The sequence below is a fragment of the Pistacia vera genome, unplaced genomic scaffold (genome assembly GCF_008641045.1).
Source record: "Pistacia vera cultivar Batoury unplaced genomic scaffold, PisVer_v2 Contig1318, whole genome shotgun sequence".
NCBI classification, from domain to species: domain Eukaryota; kingdom Viridiplantae; phylum Streptophyta; class Magnoliopsida; order Sapindales; family Anacardiaceae; genus Pistacia; species Pistacia vera.
In genome coordinates, this window is record NW_022195378.1 from 91,748 (window position 1) to 103,695 (window position 11,948).

The window sequence follows — 11,948 nt, forward strand, 5'->3', positions numbered from 1 at the left end:
ACTAGCGAATAAAAGAGAGAAAAGTGCTACTGAAGAGAATAGAGTAGGTTGTGCGATGGGGAACCCATGAGTGATGAGTAAAGTCACAAGAGTGGGGGCTTTGTGACCCCCAACCATGCCTCCAGTTAGATGGGGCCGTGACCGTCACGAAGAGTGGAACACGAGGTTCCAGCCGTGCCTCGGTTAGATGGGGCCGTGACATTCAGAGAGAGAGAGAATACACTCACGTGGCCAAGGGTTCCGAATCCATACATGATCGAGTCCGATCGGCAGAGAATGAGTAGAAGTCACGAAGAGTGGGTTGGTGCTTTGTGATCTCCACCCAGCCGTGCCTTTGTTAAGATGAGGCTTTGTCATGTAAGTGAGGAAGAATGAGTAAACTTTAGAAAGAATAAAGAGAGACAATGAGTAGGGTTACGAAGAGTGGGATGAGTACCCAGCCGTGCCTTCGGTAAGATGAGGTCGTGACCTACAATAAAAAGTTAACAGAAAAGAGTTATGAGAGAGAGAGACAGAACGAAAATCAGTAGAAGTCACGTAAAGCGGGAGAAGCCCCGGCCGTGCCTCCGGTAAGATGGGGCCGTGACATTCAAAGAGCGAATTAGTAGAAATGAATTATGAGATAATAGAGAGAATGAGAAAGCTTGAGAAAGAGTGAGATAGAAAGGGAGAGAGTATGAGAAAGAATGAGAGAGTTTGAGTTAGTAAGAATAGAGAGTAGAAGAAAGAAACATGCAGTTCTTTTGCATTAATTGCATGTACATCTCATACATGCATGTACCATGAGTTCTTCCATGGTCAGTGAGAGTATAATGAGAATAAGAGAGAGAACCATGATTTTCCTTCATGGTGAGTATGATGAGAATAAGAGAGAACCATGATTTTCCTTCATGGTGAGTAAGAATAAGACACTACAAGAAAAACTACATTCTGCAACCAATTTTTTAGCAACTAACCAGAATTAGTTGCAAAAAGGCTACATTAACCAACTAAATTTCCATTAGTCGGGCAAAGAGCAACTCAATTTCGGGGTCCACATGTTCCAACTTTTGGTGTCTAAAGTTAATGTTCTGCGACTATTTTGTCAGTTGCAAAACAAGTTGCTTTAGTGACTAATCAATTTAGTTGCAATTTTTGGTGGGCCATTTTTCCCTCCATAATTTGACAATTTGCATCTAAAATTTTTTATTTTGCATCTACATTATTGGTTACAAAAAAACAATTTTTTGCAACTACCCATTAGTAGCTAAATTAGTTGTAATTAATTAAGAATGTATTAGTAACTATTATGATTAGTTACAGAAAAATTAAATTACCAAAATATCCCATATTTGGACAATAATTACAATGGCCCTAAGGCATTTTTAGCAACAAATGTTTGTGTTCATATTAACAATAGTTGCAAAAAATTATATACAGCCAACTAAATTCGGTTTAGTTGCCAATTTAAGTTGAAAAATCATTTCTCCCCAAATTATTTGTTCCCGCCAAACTTGAGCTATACCAATTCTTTCTTGACTAAAAATTTAGTTGCAAATTGATTTGTTGCAAAATATAATTATATTTAAAAATTAAACAACTAATAAAAGCCTTACTTTTTAAAGTTATTTAAAGAAAACCCTAACCTATATAAAGCAAGCTTTCCCCAAATTCCCAATCTTCTCCACGCAAATCCCTACCTATTTCCCCAAATTCCCAATCTCATAACCAACTCTTCTCTTCTCATGCAAACCCTACCTATTCCCAAATTCCCAATCCATAACCAGTAAAACCTCTTCTCTTCTCCACGCAAATCCCTGGCGATTACCCCATAGAAGAAGTTGAGTTGGTGCTCATTTGATGGATTGATGGACCAAGTTATACCTTTCTCTTCACTCCCTCCTATTGTTCTTTCTCCTTAGAATCTCAATCACAGGTTAGCTATTAGCTCTAGTTGTTATATGATTTCAGTTGCTTAATTTTACAGAGTGTAATGTTTCAATCGTTGTTGTAAAGGTCTGTTCTCATTGGCTGTGAGTTCACAGTGATGCAACGTGGCATCAGTAGGAAGAGCTTGAAACTCTGGTAAGTGCAAGTGTAGATTAAGAATTTTGTTAAACTTCTCATTTCTTTGTTCTTGAATTGGCTTTCTCTATTTATATAAAGACCGAAGGCTGTCCGAGAGGGAATCTAGAGGCTATTGGGGTTCAACTTCTGTGCCTATTCGAGTGGCCCACGAGCTTCTTCAAGCTGGCCATCGTTACTGGTGGTCAGGTTTTGCTTTCAATTTAAGTAAAAGTTTCATTTTTTATTTTATTACCGCTGAAAACAAAGAATTAAAAATGAAAGCTGAAATTCTTGATTAAAATCCCTTATGTTTTACGAATAATTTGGTTTCTGTGTGACTTTGTAGTACTCCTAAAGAGTAGTGCGGGGCATGTCTCTGGGGCTATTAATGTCCCTTACATGTACAGAGTTGGATCATGTTTTCATTTATTACTGATTTCTACTCCATTTACCCAATTTTTTCTCAATTCTTTGCACTTGATCTTTCTTTTGAAATTTTTGTGTCTAAACCAGGGTGACAAAGAACCCAGAATTCCTGAAGGAAGTGTCAGCTTATTTTGGAAAATACGATGAAATTCTTGTTGTGGGTTCCTACCTCCTATAACTAAATCTTTTATTCTACTGTCTTGAAACTCTCTTTCAATTGGCATTGAACATGGAAAATATAATGTAAATCTTGTTTGTACAGGGGGGTGAACTTGGGAAAAAGTCTCTCATGGCTGCTACCTATCTTTAGCTAGGGTAAGCAAATCATGCTTTAAGCTTAAACTTGGTTTTTAAGCATTCATTCAAGCAAATTATTCAATAACAGAGATAAGTAAACATCATAATTTGCTCCAGTTTCAACATCAAGTGTGTTTTACTACATTTAAGCAAAGAATCCAATTCGCTTCGATGTTAAGAGATTGAATTACTTTAATTTTAATCAGCTAAGGCTTTTGGTTTTCAACTTCAAGGTTTTCCAGCATTACTGATATGGCTGGAGGGTGTGCTGCCTGGAGACAGACGGGACTCCCAACTGAACTTGTCATGGATCTGGAAATCACTCTTTCTATATGAAATATAACCTTGGTCAGAAAACTGGTGAACAACAGGATGGGTAAATGTTGCAGAAAGTTGTGTAAAGTTTGAATCAATAACAATATAGTAGATGAATAAACAGTTATCACCATTGGTCCCTTTTTTTTTTTTTAAATCTCTTAACAGAATACTTCCAGGGATTTATAATTGAAATATAAATATCTATATAACATAAATTTGTTTATTTTAATTTAATTTACAAGATTTCCTAATCTTATGGTTCTCCCATTTGCTTATTCAGGTCTTGACTTGTATAAAGTATAAACAACTCCAAGAAATTCATGGCTTGGATATATCTTTGAGTCTCATTGCATTTCTCGTCATCTTTTGATCACCTGTAATTATGTTGCTGCTTCTGCATTTGTTTGTTATTGGCATTTAGTTTTCCTAAGTGTTACCAAACCTTATAACTTTGTTGTGGTTGGCTAGTAGGAAAAACCTGTTTCAGGTTTTAATCTGTTTGGATTGAACTTAACAGTCTGGATTTAGATGTAGATAATTAGAGCAAAAATAAAAAAAATAAGGTTCAGAGTAGACTGGTTTATCTAATAAATGTTTAGGTGGAATTTTGAATTTTCTAGACTGAAAGATGATGAGATAGTTAACATCCCTTCTGTCTCAAATAGAGAACATCATCTAGATGATATGAAAGAGGAACATAAAGCATGAAATCTAGAACCATCAGGGTATTTTACTTTGAACATACTTTATTGGTCAATCAATGATGCTCTTGCTATAATTTCCACTTTTAGGCTTAGAAGGAAGCAAAAGTTTCATCTAAAGTTCAACTTCTATCTGGCTATTAACGCATGAGGAAGCTCAATACAATAGATGTGATTCAATCAAGATGGCTTCTGATTTATATATCTTTCTCCAAAAGAATGTTTAAGTGTAGGAAGGAAGTAGGAAACTATAATCTTTTGTTTCTTCAATATTCTGTAGAAATTGAAACTCCTATCCTATGTGGTTATAAAATCATTTCTTGGCATCTTTATGTGCATATGTACAGATTTATAAATATGTACAAATTTATACAATTGATGAGTAGTACAGATTAAAACACTTTGAAAATGGGAAATACATATGTACAATTTTACATATGGCTTTGTTTTGCCTCTTGCAGAATTAAACACAGATTTTTAAATAAGCGTCTTGCAGAATTATGTGTTAGAGAAAATACAACAGCCCTTATCTTTCCAATTACTTAGCATGTTTATGCATGGAATGTGAATGTAAATCTGTTGCTATATGTGTATAAGAAAAAACTTTATGTCAGAAATTTCCTTTTAGTATTAGATTGATAATGTTGAGATACTTGCTTCTACTCCATCAGACTTATTTTGTTTGCTGCTGTAGTATTCTTTTATGTGCTTTAGTTTGTTGGTTGACTTATTGATTATGCATTCAATTGATGGTAGGAAAAAATGATAGAGCTGCAAGAGGAAACACAAGCAGGGGAAAGTGAAAAAAACGAAGCAGATATGTGAGGAAGTTCTGGGTAAAGCTTTCGGATTTAACAAGAATTCTGCATTTTCACAGATGAGCATCAATCCACTGCAGCAGAAGCAGAGTTAAGGTGCATTGTGCAACAACAAGAAAATAGATTAAACAGTTGCAGGACCAGCTAATCTTATTTGATCAACAAAAAGAGAAAATAAAAGCCTTGCACACAACAATCGGTCCTGTTAGGATGATGAGCAGCTAACTATAGCCCTTGAACTAGAGAGATCTGATAAAGCTCCAACTCGACCCACTTGCTCTGAACTGATGAAGACTCGTCCTCATCAGCTACAGCTATTTCAAATACCGCAACTGGTGACACTTGACATGCTAATGGTATTGATAGTTATTTTTGTGTTGATGGACAAAAGATATTTTGACATGGGGGTAGAACCATCTTTTTAGGATTGTTTGCATATATGTGTTAGATGGTGTACATGGTGGGGATTTTTTTGTTAGTTATGCACAGTAGATAGGTAGAGAAAGGAAAATGTGGGTGCATGCTGTTCTTTTGGTTATGCACATGTGATAGTGCATTTTGGATTTTATTGCTCATTATGCATAAAAATCCATGTATGGACTATATATATATGTATGAAAATATGATTTTTGATTTAGTGATCAGATTTTTATATTGTGTCCATTTTTTGTTCATGTTGAAGTATAATATAGGTTAATACGAAGCTCTAAAAAAAAACATTCTGCAACTAATTGTTTGTAGCAAAAAGTCATTTGATAATTGCATTCCGCTGGAGGTCAATATGAAATGCTCTAAAAAAATACATTTTGCAACTAATGTTTTAGTAGCAAAAAGTAATTTAGTATAATTGCTTCCATATTCAGCATCTAAAAAATAGTCCCGATAACATTTTGGATTTCACATTCCGCGTCTAAAATGATTACAATTAACCACTAAATTTTTGTCACTAAAAGATAAATTCGACCACTAATAAAATAGTCACAAAAACCTATTGGATCACATTCAGCGTCTAAAATGACTATAATTAACTACTAAATTTTAGTCACCAAAAGATACATTCAGCCACTAATAAAATAGTTGCGAAAACCTATTGGATCCACATTCAGCGTCTAAAATGACTATAATTAACTATTAAATTTAGTCACCAAAAGATACATTCGGCCACTAATAAAATGTTGCGAAAGCTTTGACGAAATTACCCTTACACCTTTGGCTACTAATTTGCGTGGGATTCGCGACAAATTATTAGACACTGAAACCGACATTTTGCAACTAATTGATTAGTCGCTATACAATTTTACCAAATTACCTTCAACTTAGCGTCAAGTTGGGGGACTATTTGAACACATTTGCCGACTATTTGATCGTCGCCAAAAAAAAAAAAAACTTTTTGCGTCTAAACCACAATATAGACGCACTATGAATCTGCGACCAGCCTACTGTAACTAGGGGGGCGACTACCGAATTTAGACGCTAAAAATGTTTAGCGTCTAAATGTGACTTTCTGCGTCTAATTTTGCTAGACGCAGAAAGTCAGTTTTCTTGTAGTGAGAGAAGGAGAAAACAGAATAAGAACAGAGAGAAAGAAAGAATAAAAAGAGCAGAACAGAGTTAAAGGAGAATAAAAGTATTAGAAAGAAAGAGAAAAACAGTGAGAATTAGAAATAGAAGAATGATAAAGTAAGGAAAGAACCAAAGAGTGAGTTGCGGGGACAGGTAGTAAAGGATTTACTTACTGAGCATTGTTGTGCTCACCCCATTGTTCTTCCCTGTTTTGCAGGAAATAGGAGCAGCGGTCGGATGAACGTCGAGGAGCAGAGAGTATTAGCACTACTGTCTACCAGTTATGATATTTTGTCTTAAGTAGAAAGTTTTTAATACATAGTATTTTGTATTTGCAAAGAATTATATTTTATTGAGTAAAGAAAAAATTTGAGCCCACTATTTTCCATACGCTATGTATATCTATAATTTACATAGTATGAACTATAAGAATAGTAGTAGAGAGCAGGTGTTACAATGACTTTGACTAAACATGAACTGTCGTTTCTTAAAGACGAACGTGCGTAGTATTACTCATATGTTACTTTTTTTTTTTTTTTGAAATCTTAAGATTCCTTTATTAATTAAAAAGATTGATTATGAATGTGGTTATAATGTTGTAGCATGAAATCATTTACTATAGTTTATTTAATAGACATAAAAATTAATATTATCATTTTGATGTCTCAATGTTATAAATAACAATGAAACAAGTTTTAGTGTTTTACATTCACTTGAATGGCAAATGGGATTAGTTGTCTCGCGAATTTATGTAATTGTAGACGGTAAAATCTACCGTCAATTTGGAAGGGACGAATCCTATGACAATAGAGCCTAATAACTTGTTGGACCTGCATAGAGAAGAAAAGAGAATGTGAAGACTAGATAAACATCGGTGTGGTGTCTACTGTAGACACTCCGATGCTCAAGTCAGCAAGGCTGAGGGTATTTAGTGAGGGCCGAGGACGGGAAGGATTATCGGAATAATGCGGTGGTTCTTGGGAGAAAGAACTTTGCGAGCTAGGTACTGCTGGTGATTTTCTGAATGAATATTGAAAAGGTTTGCCCCTGTTTATATAGTGAACCCAAGGGGTTGGAGTACAAGTAAGACTTTGAGTCCTACTTATTAGAGGAGTTCCAATTAGGAAGAAGATATGATCTCTTGCCTTTATTAGATTAAACTTAACAATCTAGGTAAGATTCGGGATCTTGACAAAGTGGAAACAGAATAGGATTCTGGTTCGTATTTATGGATTGCTATAAGCTAATAGGCTAGACCTAGTTTAGCTTAACTTCTAGGATAGCTCAACTCATAGAGTAGTCAGTTCACAAAGTAAATTTAAGCGTAGGAACAACTGAATTGGTCTAAGGCCTTGGGCCATAACAATTTTATTTCGTTATTGGGTCTCGTTAGGCCCAATACAATTTTTGGCCCATATATAATTGAAAATCTTTTGGCATTGACATTTGAAGTTTTTAATGTACAAATATGTAAACAAAAATACAATGTTTATAATCTAATCTCACAACCTTCTCATACAATCCTAACGTGACAGTAAAGTTGGCACTACTACGTCAACTGACGACTTTGACTAAACATGAATCGTCGTTCCTTAGAGACGAACGACCATTCATTTATAAAGGAATGATTGTTCCATTCATAAGGAATGGTTGTTTCATTCATAATGTATGATTGTTCATTCATAAGAAACAATCATTTCTTATAAAGAAACGATTGTTCGTCCTTAAGAAATGACCATTCGTGTTTATTCAAAGTCATTTAGTGTCTTGGGTGTGGCAGAAGCTAACGTGAGTTGCTAACTCAGTTGTCACGTTGAGATTGTAAGAAAAGGTTATGAAATTGGGTTATGGGCGTAGTATTACTCATATGTAAAACTGTTGGTAGTTTCACACTAGAAGACAAATTTTACAGGGTTTCACATTAAAATTTTCAATACGTGTGTGTGTATATATATATTACGTATTCCTCTCCAAGAAATACTTTCAATGTCAACATGGTATTTCAACCATAGTTGATTTATGTATTAAACCTTAGGGGAGTTTTATGTAACTTTTCCTATATTTTTTATACCAAATTCTTGTTTCTTTTCTTGAAGCAGACATTTGGCTGTTCTTGAACAGGATGGTTTTATTTAATTAAATGATAACTATTTTTGGAGAATTATTAATAGTTAAAAAGTGCTTTTTTTTCTAAAAAAGCTATTAAATGAGAAGAGGAAGTTAAAAAAGGGTATTCAGTACTCATTGGATAAAATGGTTAGACACTACGCAAATAATCAAATTTAGTATTGATGTTTATTAGTGAAAATTAACATGTTTTATTGCAATGTTTCTTTACAATATTAAATTCCAAAAAAAAAAAAAAAAAAAAAAAAAAAAAAAAAACAATCTCCCACAATTATCAAAACCCAAATCCTTACAAACATCATTTTAGAAAATCAATCTAATGCATCTCCCAATCAGCCCCTACCCATCTCATTTTTAATCGAAACGAAATGACATGGCTAGGCTATTTAGCCAAATCCGGCCTCACTATCCGTCAGTTGCAGTGGTTTGGCTTATCTTCTTCTTTGTTGGCAAACTATCAATAGTTTAGTTTTGGGTTTTAAGAGGTTCAGGCTGGTTTTGGCGGCAGGGAGGTGTGGCGTAATGTTGGGTTTTATTGTGTTAAGGCGTTGTGGGCTATCTTGGATAGAACAGGGATAGGGACTGTCGCAGTCGCGAGGGAGTAAGATTAAATAACAATCAGGATGCTGAGTTTCTGGCATGGGTGTTTTATATTCATTTTCCTAATTTTCTTTTTATTTTGTATAATTTCAAATATTGTTATTAACTTTATTGTATTAAGAATTTTGCTTTTGAATCTTTTAGTTGTTTAAAAATTGATTTGTGTTATAATCTTAATGGTATAAGTGTAACCGATAAAGAAAGACAAATGTTAAGAAAATAAAGTCGAAGGGGGTTGTAAAACTTTTCTTTTTCGCTTCATCGTAATAGTAAAATGAAGGGGAAGGGTGTTTTTTTATAGCCAATGCCTCTTCCTCCTCTCACCGCGTCAAAGTTAAGGCAATGGATGTCCACCATTATTTTACAACACTCCCCCTTTGACATCCACTGCTTACAGATAAGTGTATTTATCCTTACTCAAGAAAAACCCTGTGGGAAAAAAACCTAAGTAAAGAAATACAACTGCAACGTGAAGTTGGACATGCTTCATACTACCTCATTAAAAACCTTGTCAGGAAAACCCAGTAGGATAAAACTTGATCAAGGAAAAAATAGTATAGTGCACATATGTCCAGTACAATAAACAGTACAATATACTTGTCTAAAAACTCCCCTAATCGTTGCTCTTCTTGATCAATACTCCCCCTCATAATGGTAGAATTAATTTTGTAACTTATTGAGTTGTCGCATACCCATGTTATACATTAACTTTTCAAATGTTGATGTCGGTAAAGCCTTAGTGAATAAATCTACAAGATTATCATTGGAGCGTATTTGTTTGACATCAATCTCTCAATTTTGCTAGAGTTCGTGTGTGTAAAAGAACTTCAATGAAATATGTTTGGTTTTGTCTCCTTTGATATATCCTCCCCTGACTTGAGCAATACATGATGCATTGTCTTCATTTATAATTGTGGGAGCATCTGAGGTATATGCCAATTTGCATGTACTTTCAATATGATGGATGACATAGATTAACTATATGCATTCTTGGTTGGCTTCATGAAGCACAAGAATCTCAAAGTGGTTGAAAGAAGTGGCAACCAATGTTTGTTTTGTAAAGAGCATCATGATATTGCAGTACCATTTTAAGTAAAAACATATCATGTTTGCAAGCGGGCTCTGTGAGGATCAGAAAGGTACCTAGCATCTGTATGGCCAACTAATTTAGGATCATTACTAGACTTCCTTGGATAAAATAATCCCAAGTCTTTTGTTCCACTGAGGTAATTGACAAGACCCGAGGCTCCGGGTGCACCCATGAGACGCGGGTGACCAAGACGTGTCGTGTGGAAAAACTATGAAACCTGTTTATGAATTAAAACATCATAAAACTCTTCTAGCTAAAACATTTATAAGCACTTTTTTTTTTTTTTTTTTTTCTCACAAGTAAATATAACATCATTTGCAAATAAACAAATGCAACTAAAATTTTTACAAAATAAAATGTATGGTATTAGATTTTTCCATATCTTTAACAATCCGGAAGATGAATTAAATCATGATGAAAAAACATAAACTTTGCAGCGGAAAATAAAACACAACTATGGAATATATGATGAAATTAAGTCATGTGGCCCAACCTTGAGTGGGATTCACTCCTCTTCACGATCTCCTTCTTGACCTGGTAGGGGGGAAAGAAAAACATTTGAAAATAAGGGGTGAGCTAGAAAGGCTCAGTGAGTGGGGAATGGGTTAGTATGCAATATAACATTTCAATATACAATAAAACATTCATGCTTATAAAATTTCATTTCCATAAACACATTTTATAATATAAGTCATCTTTCATAACTAATGCTAAAGTCTCTCATTGCAAATTTTTTTTTCTGAAAACTATTATGATAAACAAATCAATACTCATGTTTCTCTACACATATCATTTCTAAAAACATTTCATATACAGATAACATTTGCATTTATAAATTTCCATTGCAAATAAATGATATACATGTATATATCCAAACCATCTCTCAATCACATGTGAAAATTCTCACCCAACTAGTACCCAGGGGTAAATCCGTTCAACCCGGCAAGATCTAACATCGCGCAGGTTGAACCACTAAATCCATCCTGCTCGGCAGAATCGGTCACTGCTCAAGCCTTCGACCCAGCGAGACCAAGAATCGCTCGGGCCAGCACAATCATATCCTGTCTAGCGATATCTGCCTCGCTCGGGCCTTTGACCCACTTGCGCTGGTAAACCAAATCATGTGTAGTGATATCTACCTCACTCAGGCCTTCGACCCAGTTGGGCCGACAAATGATCAATCATACGCATGCGTAGAATCAAATCAATATCATGAGGGGGATGGACATTACGTAGGGTGGTTTGAAAACCACTAACATCTATACTTATTCTCAAACCATTTTTCTCATAAGCATATAATAATTTCAAAACATCTCATGTAATGTATAAACGTAAATGCAAGTTCTCAAATGTTTTCAAATCTAACAATTTCAACCAATTTTCATTTCTTTTGTAATGTCTCACTTGGCAAGTATTCACTGAGTATCCTGTAGAGAGAATCCAGAAAATTGCTAGCTTAAAAAGGGTGTTCGTCTAAAATTTTTATCCTTAATCCAGTTATAACATACTATTACACAATGATTATTTCTCACATATATAAATCCACATTAAATTTCTTCAATGAGACAGTGTGTGCAATCCTTTAGCCAGCTTGACGTCTCCCGACCACTACAATCTAATACCTGCAAAACAAAATAAAAAAAAAAAAAAAAAAAAACCAACGAGGTGAGCTATAAATGCTTAGTAAGTAAACCAAATCTAACTATGCCCTTACTCTACTGTCCTCGTTTTTGCTGTACTACTTCTAAATTTCTGCTTGCTTTCTCTCTTTATTCTCAACTGTAATACTTAGTAGTCTTCTATTTTTCTCAAATCTTTCTAAATCCTTGTAGTGTAGTGCTATTCTTTATCATTTTATTTCTCTTCTCTACTAGATTATAACTTTCTGTTTCTTTCTGTACTCAACAAATCGCTAAGTTTCCTTGCTATTTGTCATGTTTCTAATTTCTGTTCTTTTCTTGT

General features: G+C 34.6%; 1 pseudogene; it reads left to right on the forward strand.

The window, feature by feature from the left end:
* The first annotated feature begins 342 nt into the window (after nucleotides 1-342).
* Nucleotides 343-3,105, forward strand: LOC116122123 (annotated as a pseudogene).
* The last annotated feature ends 8,843 nt before the right edge of the window (nucleotides 3,106-11,948 follow it).